This window comes from Carassius auratus, unplaced genomic scaffold (assembly GCF_003368295.1).
Source record: "Carassius auratus strain Wakin unplaced genomic scaffold, ASM336829v1 scaf_tig00009580, whole genome shotgun sequence".
Classification (NCBI taxonomy): Eukaryota; Metazoa; Chordata; class Actinopteri; order Cypriniformes; family Cyprinidae; genus Carassius; species Carassius auratus.
In genome coordinates this window covers 7,091-17,231 of record NW_020524045.1, presented here as the reverse complement: position 1 = coordinate 17,231, position 10,141 = coordinate 7,091, and the positions used below count along the sequence as shown (strand labels likewise).

Here is a 10,141-nt window from a genome sequence, read left to right as displayed (position 1 = left end):
TTTTTTTTTACAAATAATAATAATTTGCAAATAAATAAGTTTATGAACAATTGTGCTATAAATTATAACGGAACAGGATTGAGTAAGATGCAGGGATACTAGGATGGAGGGGTAACAAATAAATATAAGGATATTGCATGTTTTTATTGCATAAGTGGAGAACATTTAACTGTTCATGAGGTAGATTGCCTGGAGAAGAAACTGTTCTTGTACCTGACTCTCCTGGTATTTGAAGCTGAAAATTGTCAAAACTGAACTTTAATAAAACAAAAATTTGAATAAACAAATTGTATTATTTACCAGTTAAGATTTTAGCTCTACAGCAAAAAAAAATAAAAAAATAATTTACAGTATAAATAGCAATGGAATATGTTTAACAAAGTGAAAATGGCAGTATTTTCTTAACCGTAAAATACCTTTTTTTATATATATATATATAATTCCGTATTTATGTTCATGTTTATATTTGTATTGCTGTATATGCATATGTTAATATTAATATAGAATTTTTTAAGCAACTGAGATGGTGCCCCCCTGGGAGTTGGTGCCCTATGCAAAATGCGTACTCTGTTTATAGGGAGCGGCGATACTGGATAGATGAAAAATTTATATTTCTTAGTTTTTGTAAAAAAAAAAAAAAAAGCTATTTCTTAAGCATATATTTACTAAAAGCACAATTTCTTAAGCATCTCACCCAAGAAATAAAAAGTTGCAGTAAGAGCATAATTTGCAAACAGCAAAAACAGACATTTTAATAAATAATTCTAATAATACATTTAATAGAATTATTGATTGTTATTAAATGTAAAAATAGGTTTTTTGACAACATGCCCAGTAAGAGCATTATTCATGAAACGGCTAAAATATATAAAAAAAAATAACATCAATAAATCAAATCATTGTGGCTAACATAAATTGTAATAATAACACAATTACAACCTACAGCATTTAACTGATTTACGCTGATGTGTTGAAAATATTCAGTATTACACTAATGTGCTGCAAATACTCAGGGTTTCTAAACTGTCTACAGAATGTGTAAATCAAATGCGGTCACTGTCACAGTCATGACCTACCAAACATTGGAGCAAGTGATCCTTTCTTTATCAGCGTGTGCTGAGCATCTATGTAATAGCTGAACAAGAGTGGATGGTGGAATGATTCCCTTTGAAAGCAACATCTACCTCATCAATGGCTAAGACCAGCCTGAGGCCTCCAGGTCTCCTGAGATGCTCCACACAACTTCAAAGACAATTTTCCCCTCATTTCTACACAAAGAACTTTAGGAATTAATGAGAATCTGTTTCAAAGATGACAGAGCTATAATGTATCTTGAGTGCGCCAAGAGTGACACAGATTCACTTTCTTTCACAATGTTTCATTACACTCAAGTTGTACATAAACACCAAACAGTCACTCAGGAGAAAAAACATCAGATTGATACACATATTTATGATGGATTACAAGAGTTCACGTCAACCTTTCAACTTTTTGCAGAGATAGAAATCTCCCTTTACTCTCAGTGTTGTTTCCTGCCTGGAGAGAGACTATAAAGGCGATACTCTCAAAGGAGGTTTGATTATTTCATGGGGAAAATCAAGAGGTGCAGTGCAGCGGGACCTTGTAGATGCATTGATGTGCAATAAAAAAAAAGAGAGACAGTTACTCAATGTGCCTGGAAGAGGGGGGAAATCAACTGCGATGGTTTTACAGTGAACTGATGAACATGGGTGAACTTTATGCTTTTTAAAAAACACTGCAACAAGGCCTTTGAGCAAAATATACTAATTAAACTTTTATATCAAGGCAGGTACAGTTAAAAGCTTCTTTTAAAGCGCTAGATTGAAAGATGATCCTTTCAGAGTGATAAACAGTGGATGCAGACAGATAGACAATCTTAAAAGGTTAGTTCATCCCAAAATGAAAATTGTGTCATTAATAATTACTCACTCTCATTTCGTTCCAAACCCATAAGACCTATTTTTGTTGAAGTCAGAGAGCTATCTGAACCTCCATAGACAGCAATGCAACTGAAATGTTCCTAGGTCCAGAAACGTAGTACAGGTGCATCTCAATAAATTAGAATGTTGTGGAAAAGTTCATTTACTTCATTAATTTAGCTCAAATTGTGAAACACTTGTATTAAATAAATTCAATGCACACATACTGAAGTAGTTTAAGTCTTTGTTTCTTTTAACTGTGATGATTTTGGCTCACATTTAACAAAAACCCACAAATTCTCAACAACTTAGAATATGGTGACATGCCAATCAGTTAAGCAACTCAAAACACCTGCAAAGGTTTCCTGAGCCTTCAAAATGGTCTCTCAGTTTGGTTCGCTAGGCTACACAATCATGGGGAAGACTGCTGATCTGACAGTTGTCCAGAAGATAATCATTGACACCCTTCACAAGGAGGTTAAGCCACAGACATTCATTGCTAAAGAAGCTGGCTGTTCACAGAGTGCTTTATCCAAGCATGTTAACAGAAAGTTGAGTGAAAGGAAAAAGTCTGGAACAAAAAAGATGCACAACCAACCAAGAGAACAACAGCTTTATGAGGATTGTTAAGCAAAAGAATTTGAGTGAACTTCACAAGGAATGGACTGAGGCTGGGGTCAAGGCATCAAGAGACATCACACAGACGTGTCAAGGAATTTGCTGAACCACAGACAACATCAGAGACATCTAACCTGGGCTAAGGAGAAGAAGAACTGGAATGTTACACAGTGGTCCAAAGTCTGTGATTTTTGCTGTTGTACTAGTTGGCATGCAATTTTTTTCAATCTTTTGGAAATCGCGTATGCTCGCATGGTCGCGGCTCGTATCATTTGCGATGAATTACGAGCCGAGCAGAGTGGCTTACGAGCACTTCCCGACCTCCCGATCATTTTTAAACATGTCTAAAAAGTTTGTGAGCTATCGGTTTGAATTCACGCCATTTGTGAGGCTGAACTTCAGGAGGCCGCTTTGTTGATTTATCTGAAGTTGACCAATCACAAACTAGGAAAACCACAGAAGAAGAAAGACGAAGACGGCAGTACCACGGCGAATGTGGACTATTGACCAGGAGGATAAACTGTCTGAAGTCTGACAGGAACAGCGAGCGCTGTAGGATGTTTATAGCAACGTGTTCCAATGCCTTTTTAGTTCTCTCTCGCTCACACACGCATATGTAGTTTACAGGGACTCTCCATAAACGTAACGGTATTCTATACTGTATATCCCCATACACTACCTCTATTCATCACGGAAAATGCATGTTTAAAATTTCTATTAAACACTGTATAGTATTTTTTAAAGCCATTTGGTTTACGAGGGCACAGGAACTGTCCTCACAAACCATGTTTTCATTGTAATACCTATTTCAGATATTTATAAACCATATACAAGAACACACAGACAACCAAACGTCCCGGTTTTCTATTGCTGAAAAATAACCAGTGCAATTGCTTCTGGAATTTGCAGGTTGTAAAATCGTGTCGTATATCATCTCGTCCGTACGATTTTCATATAAACTCACTCGTGCCGTGTGCGTGGACATACGATCTTCTGACCATCCGAATTCGCACCGTGTACGCCTGCCTTAAGGGTGAAGAAGCTCATAGCCCAAGTTGCTCGAAGTCCAGTGTTAAGTTTTCACAGTGAAGATTTGGGGTGCAATGTCGTCTGCTGGTGTTGGTTCATTGTGTTTTTTGAAAACCAAAGTGACTGCACCCATTTAAAAATAAATTTCGGAGCTCTTCATGCTTCCTTTTGCTGACCAGCTTTTTGAAGATGTGGATTTCATGTTCCAGCAGGATTTGGCACCTGCCCATAATGCCAAAAGCACCAAAAGTTGTTAAATGACTGTGCTTGATTGGCCAGCAAACTCAACAGACCTGAACCCCAGAGAGAATCTATGGGCTATTGTCAAGAGGAAAATGAGAAACAAGAGACCAAACAATGCAGATGAGCTGAAGGCCACTGTCAAAGAAACATTGGCTTCCAAACCACCTCAGCAGTGCCACAAACTGATCACCTCCATGCCACGACGAATTGAGGCAGTAATTAAAGCAAAAGGAGACCCTACCAAGTATTGAAAACATGTACAGTAAATTAATGTACTTTCCAGAAGGACAACAATTAATTAAAAATGTTTTATTTTTAAATGGTCTCATGACGTATTCTAATTTGTTGAGATTGGTGAATTGGTGGGTTTTTGTTAAATGTGAGCCAAAATCATCACAAAGAAAACAAAAATAACAATTTACTCAACCTTTCTTTTCCTCCTGAGTTACGTCTTCCGCCATGAGAGTACCCAAGAACGTATTGGACATAATTAGTATTGTTAACGTTCAAATGAAAAGCATGCATATGCATTGTAATACTGTCTAAAATGGCAGAATTCGTAAATCGGGAGAGAAGAATGGTTAAGTAAATTGTGTTATTTTTGTTTTCTTTGTGTAAAAAAAAAAATTATTGTAGTGGCATCGCAAAACTGAAGTTGAGCAACATGGACTGTTTTACAGATGTATTTACTACATTTCTTGACCTGGGAACATTTTAGTTCCATTGATGTCTATGGAGGGTCATAGCTCTCCGATTTAATCAAAAATATCTTAATTTGTTTTCCGAAGATAAACAAAGGTCTTACGGGTTTGGAACGACACGAGGGTGAGTAATTAATGACATAATTTTCATTTTGGGGTGAACTAAAAATAAATTAATAAAAATAAATGTATGCATTTAGAAGACACTTTTATCCAAAGCGACTTACAGTGCATTCAGGCTATCAATTTTTACCTATTATGTGTTCCCAGGGAATCGAACCCCGAATCTTGCGCTTGATGGTGCAGTGCTCTACCAACTGAGCTCAAAACACTATCCCTTAAATAAGTAATTAAATAAAAACTCTTAAGTGCTATTATAGCAAAAATGTGGCGCATGTACTACTCTTTATCTCAGTACAGCTTTTGAATAACGAGGGGCAATTTCAGAAGAGGGATGATACAAACAGCCATGGATTTCAAGGGAAATCTTTGTGTGTGCATGTCTCTCTATAAACAAGTGCTTCTCTTATCCTTTAATTCCTTCCCAAGAAAGAGCGAGGGCTTTAGTGACAGTGTTTCAGTGATTATAGGGCCATGGATAGGATAACAGAAAGAATCCCTTTTATAAGAACCTTAATCTGGTTATAACAGGATTGGACTCTTGTTGTAGTAATGTAATGTCTGCAACAGTGTTTCCCAACCCCTGTGCTGTGGCACATAGTGACAGGTTGTCAGGCGTGCTGTGGAAAATTTTCAAAACCTTCTATCTCTCTTATATTTTGTTATTATTATTATTTTAAATCAATACTATTAGTCATCTTTATGTCTGTTTGTGGGTATTACAAATATTTAACCAATGAAACGCATTCAAAAGAGGTTGTGAATAAACCTTGTAAAGCCACTCCATCCTCAAACTGTCAAAAAAAAAACAAAACTCATAACTCCACCCCACCTCCATTCAGAAAGTGCCACGCACAGTCTGGAGACAGATCTCTACTTAATAATAATAATAATAATACATTTTATTTATAATGTGCTTTTCTAGAACCCAAAGTGCTACAAACAAATAAAATTCTAAACTACAATAAATGCAATACAAAGTTAAAAGTATAAATCATAAAATACTCATTACAGTACAACACAGTAGAATATTACTGACAGTCCATAAAAGCAATTTTAAAAAGATGAGTTTTTAACAGCTTCTTAAAACTGGCTATTGTGTGAGCCTCTCTAACAGCAATGGGAAGCACGTTCCATAACCTAGGTGCAGCAACAGAGAAAGCTCTCTCCCCCATAGATTTTAATCTATAGGGAGGCTGTTGAAGAGTAAGAGAATCAGCAGACCAAAGGGAACGAGAAGGCATGTATCAGGTGACTAAGTCACAAATATAAGAAGGGGCAGTTCCATGTATAGCTTTGTATGTTATTGTTAGAGTTTTAAAAACAATACGTGACTGTACAGGAAGCCAATGCAAACTATAAAGCACGCCTGTGATATGCTGACGTGATGGAGTATATGTGAGAATACGAGCTGCTGAATTCTGGATATACTGCAGGCGTTTGATTAATTTAGCAGGTAAGCCAATGAATAGTGCATTACAGTAGTCAATCCTGGAAGTAACAAATGCATGAATAAGCCTTTCAGCATCAGGTGGAGTGAGGAAAGGCCTAATTCTTGCAATGTTTCTGAGGTGATGGAAAGCAGATTTTGTAATACTCTTAATGTGAGAGTCTAGTGTCAGATGAGAGTGTCAAAAATCACTCCAAGGTTACGAGCCTGACAGGTGGGAGTACTACTTTGTCATCCTTAATCAAATTAAGATTACTACCTTTGTGAATAGCTGCTGGTGTGCCAACGAGTAGAACCTCTGTTTCAGAACAATTCAGTTTTCAAAAGTTATGGTGCATCCACATTTTTATTTCCAGGACACACTCAAAAGAACTGTTGAGGTAAGGATAGGATCAGACTTGGAGCTGATGTAAATTCCAAAACTTTATCAAGAAAGGGTAAGTTTGAGATAGGTCTGTAGTTAGATAGATCTGACTTATCACATCCAGGCTTTTTAAGGACTGGTGTAATAGCTGCAACTTTAAGGGCTTTTGGAACTGAACCACTAGCGAGGGAGGTGTTCACAATGTTCAAGATGAGGGGACAAATTGACGAGAGACACCCCTTTAGAACAGATGTTGGGATTGGGTCAAGAGTACATGTACAAGTACAAGTACAAGAGTACTTGTTTGCAATGCAAGAGTAAATTAAGAACTTATGATTTCATATCTACAGCATGTTCTTTACTCAAGAAACACCATGTCTATAAATGTTTATTAATGTTTAAAGAGCATACAAGAGTCTTAGCATTTGCCGTCTAGTTGTAACTAATATACTGTTTTATAAATCCAGTGCATAAAGCTTTTATATCATGAGATTTTGACCAAATGTATTCAACAGCAAAAATCTGAGCGGACAAAACACATTGCTGTCATTCACTGGTCAATAACATTGTAACTCGATTTGAGCTCGATGTTAATATTAAAACGGCACATCTAAGTGTCTTTTAATATAAGCCACAAAACCAACTCTGATGATGCTGTGTTTAATAATACAATTTTAGTTTTTTTGCTTTTGTTATTACATTTCTTACATTTTGGGTGGTGGTGTTGGCGCAGTGGATAAGACACATGCCTTTGGTATGAGAGACCCGGGTTTGAATCCACTGTGAGACACTAATGTGTTCCTGAGCAAGAAACTTTACCCCTAGTTGCTCCAGAGGTATGCGACTTCTGACATATATAGCAATTGTAAGTTGCTTTGGATAAAAGCGTCAGATAAATGTAGTATATATTCCTGAAAGTGGTAGTTGTTTTGGGCATACAAGGTTCCCTATCTAGAAAGACTATCTATAAGACGCTATGGGGAAAACTCCGATGACTGAAGCCATTTTTTATAATAACGCAGTGCAACTGCACTTCCGTTGGTTCGTACAGTGAATTAAAAACAAACCAATGGCTGAGCTGCATGAGCCTATGGAGAGGAAGCCCACCAGAATGGCCTTTGCCATCTGACTTCTTTCTGCACCCGCAGCAACACTGGTCTTTTGGATCACCTGCCGCCATCCGGCAAATTACTAAAAAAACTTTAAATTAGAAAATTTAGTGGCAGTGCCATCTCTGTCGCTCGTACAGATCTTCCCTGCACGCCACTGATAGTCACAGCGATTGCATCTTATGCTTGGGAAATCCCACACAGATGATTCACTCAAAGAGATGGAATGTTCTCATTGCGAGGATATGAGTCTCTCCTCTCTGCGCTTGCGATTAGCTTTCTTTTCATCTGCGGTGCCTAGCGTTTGACGCCGAACTATCCTGTGTCCTGTCAAAGGCTGTGGAGGAGCTGGGACAAGGGTGGTTGCCAACAGAAGAGCCCACTCACATCCGCCTGGTTTCAAATTTTTAGAGATTCTGACTTGTTATCCAAAGGTTGCAAGTTTGAGTGTCGGACCAGCAGGAGTTGTAGGTGGGGGGAGTTAATGTACAATGCTTTCTCCTCCACCAATACCAATGCCCTTGACCAAGGAACTGAACCCCAAACTGATCCACAAACACCACAGCATAAATGGCTGCCCACTGCTCTGGGTGTGTGTTCACAGTGTTTCTTCACTGCTATGTGTGTGCACTTTGGATGGGATAAATGCAGAGCACTAATTCTGAGTATGACACATCACTTTCGCATCTGTGTCATTACATACCAGTAGAGCGATCCAGCTAGCATCAGGGTGAGCCAATCGATCAATCCCCTGATCAAAGTTCCAGAAACTAAATAAGGCAAACAAAAGTGCTACAGCAGCCATGGAGGTGGTTTACCTCAGCGTGCCAACATAGAAAAGAAGAAAAAACTAAACAAATGGAGTTGGACAGAACACGTCCACGTCTGGTCATGTTAATTTGACTCTGGCTGGCGGGTCATGACGTGCCAAAGCAAGAGATTTATTAGAGCTTCAATGGGGCATGGGAAGAGGAAGAAGGAAGATCAAAGGGAATACATAGAAAAAAGCTCTGCCACATGTGGAAAGAAAGAGAGAGATGTTAAAACAGGAGGAGTAAAGGGATAATAATGAGATAGATAGCAGTGAGAGCACAAGATAGAGGTTAGGAGGGTCAAGACAACCATGTATTCAAAAATAACCATTATGTCTTGGAAAGATCAAAACTGTGAAAGAACCAGACTGCTGACTGCTGATTCTAGTGCGCCATCTTGTGGAGGATTAGTTGAGTTTTACAATCATTATGAACAAAAAGTTATTTATATTAGTGTGCAGGCCTGTGAAAATATAAATATTTTGTATAGTATAAATGAAACAGAATAATTTAGAGATGTTAAAAATAACATGTTTTTTGAGCAAAATCATGTTTCCGCCCGGTTTCGAACCGGGGACCTTTCGCGTGTGAGGCGAACGTGATAACCACTACACTACGGAAACCTACATGTGAAATGTTTGGATATGAAACTGAATAAAATAAAACAACAAGAGTATGGCTGTTTCATTAGGAAAACGATGTAATTTGTTTTCTTGGTAATAACTAGTTAATAACTAGTTAGTAACACAGTAATAACCGTATGCTGGTAAACGTGTGCTGTTATTTTGATCTTTACACCATGGTGAATGGCTTTGCTCCCATAACTCCTCAAAAGGCATTTTTCTATTGAAAACATTACAAATACTCTTAGTCTTATTCTATAGGCTTATATAACTAGTAACATTCAAAATATTGTGTTAAAGTTATTAAAAATAATAAATAATTACAATAATTTGTTTCCGCCCGGTTTCGAACCGGGGACCTTTCGCGTGTTAGGCGAACATGATAACCACTACACTACGGAAACCTCCATGTCATAATCAAGCAACAACGAGATCGTCAATACACAACTGGAAACTAGTCAAATTCCTTTAAGGTATAAATACATTGTAGTATTTTAGTAGTAGTTGTAGTACATTGTAGTAGTTTTAACCTTATGAGAAAGCAACTATTATGTTGCTTTAATGATGTGAAGAAACACTAGTCAATGCCATGTGGCTTTTTCACTTATGTTCCATCGAAAACGATGTAATTTTGTCACATGATCCTTCAGAAATCAGAAAGTGATAGCAAAGATTTATATTGTTAGAAAAGATTTATATTTTATTTTTGTTCTTTTAAACTTTTTAATAATCAAGGAATCCTGAAAAAAGTATGCAGTTTGCAAAAAAAAAATGTTTGGTGGCAAACCAGTTTCCAACACTAATAATAAATCAGCATATTAGAATAATTCCTAACAGATCATGTGACACTTTATACTGGAGTAATGGCTGATGGAAATTCAGCTTTGCATCACAGAAATAAATTATATTTTAAACGATATTAAAATAGAAAGCATTATTTTATATTGTAATAAGATTTTGCAAGATTACTGTATTGTTTCTGTATTATTGATCAATTAAATGAAGCCAACATAGATGGGAAGATTCACAGATTTGCTCGGTGCATCTGCACAAAAAGTTAACGATGCGATGCATTGATTTAAAAAAGTGTGCATAGGATATAAGATGACATTTGTATTGCGATGCATCATTT

General features: G+C 37.1%; 2 non-coding genes across 2 annotated transcripts; both read right to left on the bottom strand.

The window, feature by feature from the left end:
- Positions 1-8,936: 8,936 nt before the first annotated feature.
- On the bottom strand, positions 8,937-9,009 carry trnav-cac (transfer RNA valine (anticodon CAC)). Its single transcript has one exon. It is a non-coding gene; the product is annotated as a tRNA-Val (tRNA).
- Positions 9,010-9,340: 331 nt separating this feature from the next.
- Positions 9,341-9,413, bottom strand: trnav-aac (transfer RNA valine (anticodon AAC)). Its single transcript has one exon. It is a non-coding gene; the product is annotated as a tRNA-Val (tRNA).
- Positions 9,414-10,141: the final 728 nt, after the last annotated feature.